This window comes from Anopheles ziemanni, assembly GCF_943734765.1.
Source record: "Anopheles ziemanni chromosome X unlocalized genomic scaffold, idAnoZiCoDA_A2_x.2 X_unloc_129, whole genome shotgun sequence".
Lineage (NCBI taxonomy): Eukaryota > Metazoa > Arthropoda > Insecta > Diptera > Culicidae > Anopheles > Anopheles ziemanni.
In genome coordinates, this window is record NW_026689740.1 from 12,501 (window position 1) to 25,979 (window position 13,479).

Below are 13,479 nucleotides of genomic sequence, written 5' to 3' on the forward strand. Positions count from 1 at the left end.
CTTCGGGTATCGCCTGTTGTCCGAGACCACTTGCATGGTTAGCAAGCGTTGTGGTCTAATGGCCCTACCGGGCAAACACTTTGGGTTCGCAAGGACTTAGAGTGCTGGTAGTGGTTGGCGGACCCAACACTCTGGGTACCTCCGGGTACTTGGGGTTGGTTGAGGACTTGGTGAACAAACACTTGTTGTACACTCTTCGGATGTACTTCGGGTGTCACCTGTTGTCCGAGGCCACTTGCATGGTTAGCAAGCGTTGTGGTCTAATGGCCCTACCGGGCAAACACTTTGGGTTCGCGAGGACTTAGAGTGCTGGTAGTGGTTGGCGGACCCAACACTCTGGGTACCTCCGGGTACTTGGGGTTGGTTGAGGACTTGGTGAAGATACCCCTGTCACCTTGTTCGAGGCCACTTGCATGGTCGCAAGCGTTGTGATACAATGGCCCTACCGGGCAAACACTTTGGGTTCGCAAGGACTTGGAGTGCCGGGACGGGTTGGCGGATCCAACACTCTGGGTACCTCCGGGTACTTGGGGTTGGTTGAGGACTTGGTGAGCAAACACTTGATATACGTTCTTCGGATGTACTTCGGGTGTCACCTGTTGTCCGAGGCCACTTGCTGGTCAACGGTTGAGGTGGTGATGGCGGGGTCGGTGCTGTAGGGTGCCGGCCTGTTGGCTGCCTTGGCCGGGTTGGTTGGTTAACACTTGATTGAGCTTGCACCCGAGGGTAATGGCACTTGAAGGTGGGTACCGGCCGGCTGACCTGGTGTGATGGTTGGTTGGTGAACACTTGGCGGTACTTGCACTTGGCTGTGCTTGGACTTGAAGGTGGGATCCGGCTGGCCTAGGCCATTGGTGGTTGGTTGGTGGGTTAGCCCTTAGTTGGGCTGGCTGGCTGGCTGGCCATCGGTGGTGTGGTGTGGTGTGGTGTGTGGAGTCGAGCATCGCGCGCCGTTGCCTTCTTCGGAGTGTTGTGGGTACGCAAGTGCTTGCAGTGCAAAGAGGTTGGTGATGGAGTGACATTGCCTTCACCATGGAGTTGCGGGTACTTAGGTACTTGCAAGGAGATGGTGGTATGGTGGTGTTGCGTGTGTGGTGTTCGATTAGAAAGATATAATTTCTAAGTCCGGATTAGTGCTGTCAGTGGGGCCGCCGCTAACAGGTCCTGCACGGCCACCGTGGGGCTTGACTTGGCGCTATTCCGGACTTGGGGCGATCACGATGTCCCCGTGCGGGACTTAGAAGATGGAAGAACACAAGTACCCTTATCCCATGACTTGTGAGCGATTGGCATACGTTACCACATGAAGAGAAAAATTGGCTAAGTCCCGGATCCATATTATATGAAGAGAAAAATCGGCTAAGTCCCGGATCCATATTATATGAAGAGAAAAATTGGCTAAGTCCCGGATCCATATTATATGAAGAGAAATATCGGCTAAGTCCAGGATCCATATATAATAACCTAATAATCGGCTAAGTCCAGGATCCATATATAATAACCTAATAACAGGCTAAGTCCAGGATCCATATAATATGAAGAGAAAAATCGGCTAAGTCCCAGATTGGGTCTGTCAGAAATACACTTCCAAGTTACCACACAAGCAAGCAAGATGGCCTAGTGATGGATCCATATGATATGAAGAGAAAAATCGGCTAAGTCCCCAGATTGGGTCTGTCAGACATACACTATCAAGTTACCACACAAGCAAGCAAGATGCCTAGTGATGGATCCATATGATATGAAGAGAAAAATCGGCTAAGTCCCAGATTGGGTCTGTCAGAAATACACTTCCAAGTTACCACATGAGCAAGCAAGATGGCCTAGTGATGGATCCATATAATATGCAGAGAAAAATCGGCTAAGTCCCAGATTGGGTCTGTCAGAAATACACTTCCAAGTTACCACATGAGCAAGCAAGTTACCACATGAAGAGAAAGCCGGCAAAGTCCGGAATGTTACCACATGAACTGGAAAATGGGCAACAACCTACCTTCACAGGGAACGTGAATAACTAAGGCTGTAGACATCGGATCGACAAGCCAAAGACTGATATGGAAAGGAAATGAGTAGTACTAGCTTTCCTGAGAGTTGCAGAGCTTAGACTGCATATGAACGGAAGTTATTAAGCGTCAAAGTCAGAAAAGTTGCCCGAAGGAACACAAGTTCCAACTTAGAGCATGAATACCGCCTAGACGGTAAGAGGTACGGCCAGGCTGAGGAATAAGAAAATGTTGGCCAACATGTTCCCTAACTATCCCCCGAAGACCGTAAAGCAATCCAACATCAACCAAGAAAGTTATAGCCCGATCAAGGAAACACCTACTTTGCACCGATATTGCACCAAATACATGTACCAAGCACCTTCGGTTGCATACCTGCAGGGGCTTACCATAGTAGGCCATGGAAGACCGATATACCGAACATAATCACTTTCTATCTCCTCGGGTGTTGGAGGTAGCGCTTTGCGGTACAAGAACGAAAGTTAGACCATATCTTGGTGCATCTTTTTGCCAAAAAACACAAGACCCTATCTACCAAGGCAAGAAAGTTGTGTGGGGACAAAATGTCCAAAAGTGCCCAAAGTGGCACACTTGAACCATATATTCGAGAAAAACACAAGTGTGGGCCCGAGCTAGCAAGTTGAAATGTTCTGACCGTCAGTAGCCCTAGTTGAGGTGCACTTATCATTATATGAGGCCAACGTGCCAGCTAGTCTCTAAAGGGGCGATATGGGTGTTCCAAGGTTTGTACCCAATTGAGGAAAAAACAGGGTAAGGTACGGTGTACCGCGAATAACTCGGGCTATAGATGTCCGATCGATGAGTTTGGCATATGTATGGAAAGGTCTCGACGAGACCTAACTACCCTGAAAGTATGAAGGCAAAGACTTGAATGACCGGGAAGTTATTAAGTGCACAAGTGGTAAAGTTGCACCAAAGTCCATGTTACCCGAAGTGGTACATGAACACCCAATATTCGACCAAAACACAAGTTTAGAGACGAGCTAGCGAGCTACATTGTTCAGACCGTCAGTAGCCCGCATCAAGACACGCATTTCATTATATTGAGCCTAGCCGCTAGCTCGACTCGAAGTCGGTCATATGGTTGGTTGATGGTTTGGACCGACCACGTGGTGTACCAAGGTGATGTACCTTTCATGAATTAAAACTCTGGCTGTATGGCACTGAGCGACAAGCTAAGGTGTGATTTGGAATAGTCTTGAGTGGGACTATTTAGGAAAAATGCGAACAAAAAATCACAAAGTCCTTGGGCGAAGCTATTAGCGAAACATAGAGCAAATTGGTACCAAAAACTATGGAAATGGGACTTGAGTCAAAAATAACCGCAAGTTGGAGAAGAGATAGCAAGCTTGCGTAGAACAATTATATTTGTTGCATGGTATCACCAACAAAAAAGTATATGGGGCCAAGGTGCTGGCTGGCCTCCAAAGTGGAGATATGGGCGATCCAAAGTTTGTACCCAAGTACGAACAAGTATGGAAAAAACAGGGGTAAGGTACCAAGTACCATTAATAACTTCGGCTGTAGATGGCCGAGCGAGGCAAAACGGCTCACCGTTGGAAAGGTCTTGGGGAGACCTATCTACCCTGAAAGTTTCATGAGGCTGAGTTGAAAGACCACGGAGATATTAGGTGATGATGGTCCAATTCGGGGACCAAGTCGCAGGAAATGGCGCTTGACCAAAATCACCCTTGGAAGGTGAATACCGGCTTACCGGTAAGAGATAGCGACTTGGCGTAGAATATTCATAAGTTGGGCGTGTAGAGACGCAACTTTTATTATATGGGGCCAACCCGGTCAGGGTGCTCCAAGTCGGTCGTTTGGTTGGTTTATGGTTTGGGCCGACCACGTGGTGTGCCAAGTTGAGGTACCTTTCATGAATTATAACTTGGTCAGTTTGCCACCGAGCGACAAGCTGCGGTGTGTTTTGGAATGGTCTTGAGTGGGACTATCAAGGAAAAATACCAATCGAAAATCAGCTTGTCCATGGCCGAAGCTATTAGTGAAACATATAGCAAAATGGGTCCAAAAACGAATGAAATGGGAATTGGACCAAGAATAACGGCAAGTTGGAGAAGAGATAGCAAGTTGGCGTAGAACAATTATATTTGGTGCATGGCATGACCAACAAAAAAGTATATGGGGCCAAGGTGCTAGCTGGCCTCCAAAGTGGAGATATGGGCGATCCAAAGTTTGTACCCAAGTACGAACAAGTATGGAAAAAACAGGGTAAGGTACCAAGTACCATTAATAACTTCGGCTGTAGATGGCCGAGCGAGGCAAACGGCTCACCGTTGGAAAGGTCTTGGGGAGACCTATCTACCCTGAAAGTTTTATGAGGCTGAGTTGAAAGACCACGGAGATATTAGGTGATGATGGTCCAATTCGGGGACCAAGTCGCAGGAAATGGCACTTGACCAAAATCCCCCTTGGAAGGTGAATACCGGCTTACCGGTAAGAGATAGCGACTTGGCGTAGAATATTCATAAGTTGGGCGTGTAGAGACGCAACTTTCATTATATGGGGCCAACCCGGTCAGGGTGCTCCAAGTCGGTCGTTTGGTCGGTATATGGTTTGGGCCGACCACGTGGTGTACCAAGTTGAGGTACCTTTCATGAATTATAACTCGGTCAGTTTGCCACCGAGCGACAAGCTGCGGTGTGTTTTGGAATGGTCTTGAGTGGGACTATCAAGGAAAAATACAAATAGAAAATCAGCTTGTCCATGGCCGAAGCTATTAGTGAAACATATAGCAAAATGGGTCCAAAAACGAATGAAATGGGACTTGGACCAAGAATAACGGCAAGTTGGAGAAGAGATAGCAAGTTGGCGTAGAACAATTATATTTGGTGCATGGTATGACCAACAAAAAAGTATATGAGGCCAAGGTGCTGGCTGGCCTCCAAAGTGGAGATATGGGCGATCCAAAGTTTGTACCCAAGTATGGCAAAAACTGGTAGAGGTACCTTTCATGAATTACTGCTCAGGCTGTATGGCACTTAGCGGGACGCTTGGCTCTGGTATGGAATAGTCTTGAGTGGGACTATCAAGGAAAAATACGAACAAAAAATCACCATGTCCACGGACGAAGGTATTAGCGAAACTTAGAGCGAAATTGCGACCAAGTCGCTGGAAATGGCCCTTGGACCAAGTATACCGTCAAGGCGGTACGAGATAGCGAGTTGACGTGGAATATTTATAAGTTTGCCTCAACGAGACGAAAGTTTAATTATATGGGGCCAACCCGCTCAGGGTTGTCCAAGTCGGTCATATGGCTGATCGAAATTTTCGACCAAGTACTGAGAAAACAGGGTAAGGTAAAGTGTACCTCGAATAACTTTGGCTGTAGATGTCCGAGCGAGGCAAACGGCATAGCGTTGGAAAGGTCTTGAGGTGTTCTAGACACCCTGAAAGTTTGAAAAGGCTATCTGGAAAACTCGTGGAGATATTAGAGAAACATTGGGCCCAAAAGATACCAAGTCGCAGGAAATGGGCCCTCCAAGAACACCCTAAAATCCCAATTACGGCTAAGTTGCAGGCCAGCTAGCGAAGTGAAATGTTCTAGGCATAACTAGAACACGTTAATGCGCAACTTTTTGAATCAGAACTTTTTTCGATATCTGGCCCCCAAAGGGGGGATATGGGCGATCAAAGGATTTTTCCAAGTTTCGGTACTTTTTACGGTATCGCTCATAGCTCCGGCTGTATGCAAGCAAATGACAATCTAAGACATGATTTGGAAAGGTATTGAGCAGTACTAACTTACGTTAGAACACAGCGAAGCGCTATCGGTTCATGGCAAGGCCGATATAAGCAGTCAAAGATGAAAAATGTTGACAAAATGAACAAAAATTACCTTGGTACGCGAATAGCGGCCAGGGATGAAGAGGTACGAAGGTGGTGTAGAAGAATTATAATTAGGGCTTGGTACGCTCTAAAAGTTTGCCGAAGACCGCAAAGCGCTCAGACCCATAGAAAGTGGCCATTTGGGCCGAACAGTGCGTGCAAAGAGGTGAAAATGCAAAAATTGCACTTTGGGGGGCGATTTGCGGGGGGAAGGAGGGGTCGGAGGGCAAAATGTCCCTTGACCAAAAAGTCTTATCTCGTCGAGATCTACAACATTGCCGAAGACCGCAAAGCGCTAGCTCGCAATCGAAAAATCGAGAATTTGAAAATTTTCTAAGTCTTGGGCTCCCTAAGGAAAAGTTTCAAAAATCACGTTTGTCCCCAATTTTGAAGGGGAAGGAGTCGGTTCCGGGGCATGGTGTCTTCGGCAAAAAGTCTTATCTTTTTGCGTACTTTCGACTAGTTCAATAAAAATTTTTGACCCAAAATTTGTTCGGCGGACCCCTAGGTCGAAAAACCCGAAAAAAGTCGAAAAAAGTCGAAAATGTCGAAAAATGAGAAAACCTCATATTCGGACTCTACACGAGCCCCAGATATTGAAAAGTGAAATCCGCGGTCGATTTGGAACAAAAAATTGACCTAGGCAAAGTTGTATGGAGGTAGGGACCCCTGAGAAAAAAGTTTGGTCCCGAGGCTCCTTGGACCACCAAGTCCCTAGGTCGGACCAAAATCGGAAAAAATCCGACCAAAGTCGAAAGTGTCGAAAATTTTAAAAAACCCCTTTTGGGGCCCTATGGCCTCCCTAGATAATGAAAAGTGAGGTCCGCGGCCGATCCGGAAGAAAAACTTGACCTAGGCAAACTTGTATGACGGTGGGGACCCAAAAAAATTTCGATGAGTGTAGTTTAGACAGGCCGGAAAATGTATCGGTGGTCCGTATCAAGGGACGTCTTTTAGTTCCATGGGGTGGTGGTCGTCGAACAAAGTCGCCTAGGTCGACCACCAGAAAGACCAGTCGTGTTGTAATGGATGTTTTGGCCACTTTGCTAGGGAAACCTAGTAGGTCGAAGCAAATTTGGGGTTCGAGATGAGTTGGTGAAAGTTGGTCCAACCTAGGTGTGCTTGGTGGAGGTTGACCATGAAAGTAGAGCATGATGGGAATGACCATAACTTTGGTTCTAGATGTCGGATCGGAACACTTGAGGCAGTTTTGGAAAGGTGAAGGCCTGCTCTAGCTATGTTTCCTACCAAGCTAAGCGCCTACTAGTGACCCGGAGGAGGTATTAAGGGTCAAAGGCAAAAAGGGGTACCCTAAAGTGCATGTGACCAAGAAAATGGGAAAAACGGTATCGCGTATAGCTCAGGCTGTATGGCTCGGATCGGAAAGCTTGGATATGCGTTGGAAAGGTCTCAACGAGCGCTAGCTATGTGTCCTACCAAGCGAAGCGCTAGGTGTTGAGCAAGTCGGTCATATTAGAGGGCAAAGGTGAAAAATGGTGGTTTAGAGGCGAAAATTCACCTTATGATCGAAAATAGCGGGCGAACGATAAGAGCTACGAACACGGCGTAGAACAATCATAAGTACGTTACCACAAGACCTAACTTTGGCCAATATAGAGCGAGAAGATCGGAGGTACCCATCAGGGTGATATGGCTGGTTCAAAGTTGGACCAAAACGAGACTTGAGAAATGGGTTGAAACACGGTATCGCGAATAACTCAGGCTGTATGGAACGAATTGACAAGCTTAGATCAGTGTTGGAAAGGTCGAACCGAGCGCTAACTATAATCCCAAACAACCGAAGCGCTAAGTGTTGAGCAAAACTGAGTTATTAAGCGACAAAGTGGAAAAATAATACCAAAATGGCCAAAAATCACACAAGACCAAGAATACCGAGCAAGCGGTAAGAGATAGCGGGTTGACGTAGAATACTTATAAGCTTGCCTCTACGAGACCTAAAAGTCGTCCATAGAAAGCGAGAAGATCGGACCACTCTGGAAGGGTGATACGAGTGGTCAAAAATTAGCAAAAATGAAACATGGCTAAAATGGATTTGACTTGTGCACCATGTAGCTCCGGCTGTATGGCATGGATTGTAGAGCTAGGATATGTTTTGGAAAGGTAACACCCAGCGCTAGATACGACTAGAAGAAAGCAAAGCGCTAACTAGCATGATTTGGAAGTTATTAAGCGTCAAAGTCGAAAAATGTTACCAAAATTGAAACTCGAGTACATTGGGCCAAAAAGTACAAGTTGTGAAATTTGGACTTACGAGTAAAATACCGAGCAGGCGGTAAGAGATAGAGACTTGGTGTAGAACAATTATAAGTTGGGCATGTTATAACCTATATTTGGCCCGAACATAGTCTCGAGATCGGTGGTACCTAAAAGGGTGGTACAGGTGTTAGATGGTTTTCCCAGAGCATAAGCTCCACATGATATGGAAAACGGGAAACATCATAACTTCGGCTGTATGGCATGGAATGGAACGAACAAGGTATCGATGGAAAGAGAAAAGGTAGCGCTAACTATAATTCCTTCCAAGCAAAGCGCTAGCATGTGACCGTTTGGGTGTTATTGTGAGTCAAAGTCTGAAATTGTTACCACGAGAGGCGAAAATCCAACTAAGTCCATGAATACCGGGCTGGCGGTAAGAGATACGGCTTGGCCGTAGAACATTTATAAGTTGGCCAAGACAAGGCCTAAGTTTCGTCCATAGACGACAAGAAGATCGAAGATACCTGAAGGTGAGATATGGGCGTCCCAAAGTGGGCCTTTGAAAAAGTGACAAACTTCCCTTATAACAGCATACACCAAATATCTCTGGCTCTATGGCACCGAATAAGAAGTTGAGCTCAGCGACAGAAAGGTGATAGTCAGCGCTAAATATCATACGAACAGAGTGAAGCGCTAAAGGGAAAGGATCTTGGTGATATAAGGTGACAAAGTCGAGAAAAGTTGCCTCAAAATCATGAAAAATGTGAAAAAATGGCTAAGTCCCGGGTGCCTTAAGGGCAGGTTAATCGAATGTACCGAGCTGGCGGTACGAGATAGAGACTTGGTGTAGAACAATTATATGTTTGGCATGGCAAGACCTACATTCGGCCAATACAAAGTGAGAAGATCAAAGATACCCGCAAGGGTGATATTGGTGTCCAAAGGAAAAAAGCACTAAGTCTTGGGAAACTTATATGAAGAAAAAGGACCCTGATGGGTCATATGGGATGGATCGAAAAATCGGCTAAGTCCCAAAATGGGGATGTCAGAACTACACTCATGTGTTACCACATCAAGCAAGGCAAACTTATATGAAGCAAAGGACCCTGATGGGTCATATGGTATTGATCGAAAAATCGGCTAAGTTCCAAAATGGGGATGTCAGAACTACACTCATGTGTTACCACATCAAGCAAGGCAAACTTATATGAAGCAAAGGACCCTGATGGGTCATATGGGATGGATCGAAAAATCGGCTAAGTCCCAAAATGGGGATGTCAGAACTACACTCAAATGTTACCACACCAAGCAAGGCAAACTTATATGAAGCAAAGGACCCTGATGGGTCATATGGTATTTTACGAAAAATCGGCTAAGTCCCAAAATGGGGATGTCAGAACTACACTCAAATGTTACCACACCAAGCAAGGCAAACTTATATGAAGCAAAGGACCCTGATGGGTCATATGGTATTTTACGAAAAATCGGCTAAGTCCCAAAATGGGGATGTCAGAACTACACTCAAATGTTACCACACCAAGCAAGGCAAACTTATATGAAGCAAAGGACCCTGATGGGTCATATGGTATTTTACGAAAAATCGGCTAAGTCCCAAAATGGGGATGTCAGAACTACACTCATATGTTACCACACCAAGCAAGGCAAACTTATATGAAGCAAAGGACCCTGATGGGTCAAATGGTATTTTACGAAAAATCGGCTAAGTCCCAAAATGGGGATGTCAGAACTACACTCAAATGTTACCACACCAAGCAAGGCAAACTTATATGAAGCAAAGGACCCTGATGGGTCATATGGTATTTTACGAAAAATCGGCTAAGTCCCAAAATGGGGATGTCAGAACTACACTCATATGTTACCACACCAAGCAAGGCAAACTTATATGAAGCAAAGGACCCTGATGGGTCATATGGTATTTTACGAAAAATCGGCTAAGTCCCAAAATGGGGATGTCAGAACTACACTCAAATGTTACCACACCAAGCAAGGCAAACTTATATGAAGCAAAGGACCCTGATGGGTCATATGGTATTTTACGAAAAATCGGCTAAGTCCCAAAATGGGGATGTCAGAACTACACTCAAATGTTACCACACCAAGCAAGGCAAACTTATATGAAGCAAAGGACCCTGATGGGTCATATGGTATTTTACGAAAAATCGGCTAAGTCCCAAAATGGGGATGTCAGAACTACACTCATATGTTACCACACCAAGCAAGGCAAACTTATATGAAGCAAAGGACCCTGATGGGTCAAATGGTATTTTACGAAAAATCGGCTAAGTCCCAAAATGGGGATGTCAGAACTACACTCAAATGTTACCACACCAAGCAAGGCAAACTTATATGAAGCAAAGGACCCTGATGGGTCATATGGTATTTTACGAAAAATCGGCTAAGTCCCAAAATGGGGATGTCAGAACTACACTCATATGTCACCACACCAAGCAAGGCAAACTTATATGAAGCAAAGGACCCTGATGGGTCATATGGTATTTTACGAAAAATCGGCTAAGTCCCAAAATGGGGATGTCAGAACTACACTCAAATGTTACCACACCAAGCAAGGCAAACTTATATGAAGGAAAGGACCCTGATGGGTCATATGGTATTTTACGAAAAATCGGCTAAGTCCCAAAATGGGGATGTCAGAACTACACTCAAATGTTACCACACCAAGCAAGGCAAACTTATATGAAGGAAAGGACCCTGATGGGTCATATGGTATTGATCGAAAAATCGGCTAAGTCCCAAAATGGGGATGTCAGAACTACACTCAAATGTTACCACACCAAGCAAGGCAAACTTATATGAAGCAAAGGACCCATATGGGTCATATGGTATTTTACGAAAAATCGGCTAAGTCCCAAAATGATGATGTCAGAACTACACTCAAATGTTACCATACCAAGCAAGGCAAACTTATATGAAGGAAAGGACCCATATGGGTCATATGGTATTTTACGAAAAATCGGCTAAGTCCCAAAATGAGGATGTCAGAACTACACTAAAAAGTTACCACACCAAGCAAGGCAAAGTACCTAGGTGAACCCTAGGAAGAAACACGGACCAAGTCAGATGGCCTAAGTCAATAGAACAAGTGACCTAGGCAAAGTTGTATGGCGCTGAGGACCCTGAAAAATCTGGTTAGTGTAGTTTAGACAGGGTAGGTTTTTGGGTCGGCCGAACCCCCTTATTTTGGGTTTTGGCCTCATCAAGAAGCTACACCTAGGCAAACTGCCTAGGGTGAAAGTGCGAAGACCAATCGAATAGTAAGACAAGTTTTGACCGATCGCCCTAGGCAAGCTTGTATGAAGAAAGGGACCCTATGGGTCATATGGAAATACATGAAAAATCGGCTAAGTCCCAAAATTGGGATGTCTGAACTACACTAAAAAGTTACCACATCAAGCAAGGCAAAGTACCTAGGTGAACCCTAGCAAGAAACACGGACCAAGTCAGATGGCCTAAGTCAAGAGAACAAGTGACCTAGGCAAAGTTGTATGACGGTGAGGACCCTGAAAAATCTGGTTAGTGTAGTTTAGACAGGGGAGGTTTTTGGGTCGGCTGAACCTCCTTATTTTGGGTTTTGACCTCCTCAAGAAGCTACACCTAGGCAAACTGCCTAGGGTGAAAGTGCGAAGACCAATCGAATAGTAAGACAAGTTTTGACCGATCGCCCTAGGCAAGCTTGTATGAAGAAAGGGACCCTATGGGTCATATGGAAATACATGAAAAATCGGCTAAGTCCCAAAATTGGGATGTCTGAACTACACTAAAAAGTTACCACATCAAGCAAGGCAAAGTACCTAGGTGAACCCTAGCAAGAAACACGGACCAAGTCAGATGGCCTAAGTCAAGAGAACAAGTGACCTAGGCAAAGTTGTATGACGGTGAGGACCCTGAAAAATCTGGTTAGTGTAGTTTAGACAGGGGAGGTTTTTGGGTCGGCTGAACCTCCTTATTTTGGGTTTTGACCTCCTCAAGAAGCTACACCTAGGCAAACTGCCTAGGGTGAAAGTGCGAAGACCAATCGAATAGTAAGACAAGTTTTGACCGATCGCCCTAGGCAAGCTTGTATGAAGAAAGGGACCCTATGGGTCATATGGAAATACATGAAAAATCGGCTAAGTCCCAAAATTGGGATGTCTGAACTACACTAAAAAGTTACCACAGCAAGCAAGGCAAAGTACCTAGGTGAACCCTAGGAAGAAACACGGACCAAGTCAGATGGCCTAAGTCAAGAGTACAAGTGACCTAGGCAAAGTTGTATGGCGCTGAGGACCCTGAAAAATCGGGTTAGTGTAGTTCAGACAGGGGAGGTTTCTGGGTCGGCTGAACCTCCTTATTTCGGGTTTTGGCCGCCTCAAGAAGACAGACCTAGGCAAACTGCCTAGGGTGAAAGTGCGAAGACCAATCGAATAGTAAGACAAGTTTTGACCGATCGCCCTAGGCAAGCTTGTATGAAGAAAGGGACCCTATGGGTCATATGGAAATACATGAAAAATCGGCTAAGTCCCAAAATTGGGATGTCTGAACTACACTAAAAAGTTACCACATCAAGCAAGGCAAAGTACCTAGGTGAACCCTAGGAAGAAACACGGACCAAGTCAGATGGCCTAAGTCAAGAGTACAAGTGACCTAGGCAAAGTTGTATGGCGCTGAGGACCCTGAAAAATCGGGTTAGTGTAGTTCAGACAGGGGAGGTTTCTGGGTCGGCTGAACCTCCTTATTTCGGGTTTTGGCCTCCTCAAGAAGACAGACCTAGGCAAAGTGCCTAGGGTGAAAGTGCGAAGACCAATCGAATAGTAAGACAAGTTTTGACCGATCGCCCTAGGCAAGCTTGTATGAAGAAAGGGACCCTATGGGTCATATGGAAATATACGAAAAATCGGCTAAGTCCCGAAATTGGGATGTCTGAACTACACTAAAAAGTTACCACATCAAGCAAGGCAAAGTACCTAGGTGAACCCTAGGAAGAAACACGGACCAAGTCAGATGGCCTAAGTCAAGAGTACAAGTGACCTAGGCAAAGTTGTATGGCGCTAAGGACCATGAAAAATCGGGTTAGTGTAGTTAAGACAGGGGAGGTTTCAGGGTCGGCTGGACCTCCTTATTTCGGGTTTTGGCCTCCTCAAGAAGACAGACCTAGGCGAACTGCCTAGGGTGAAAGTGCGAAGACCAATCGAATAGTAAGACAAGTTTTGACCGATCGCCCTAGGCAAGCTTGTATGAAGAAAGGGACCCTATGGGTCATATGGAAATACATGAAAAATCGGCTAAGTCCCAAAATTAGGATGTCTGAACTACACTAAAAAGTTACCACATCAAGCAAGGCAAAGTACCTAGGTGAACCCTAGGAAGAAACACG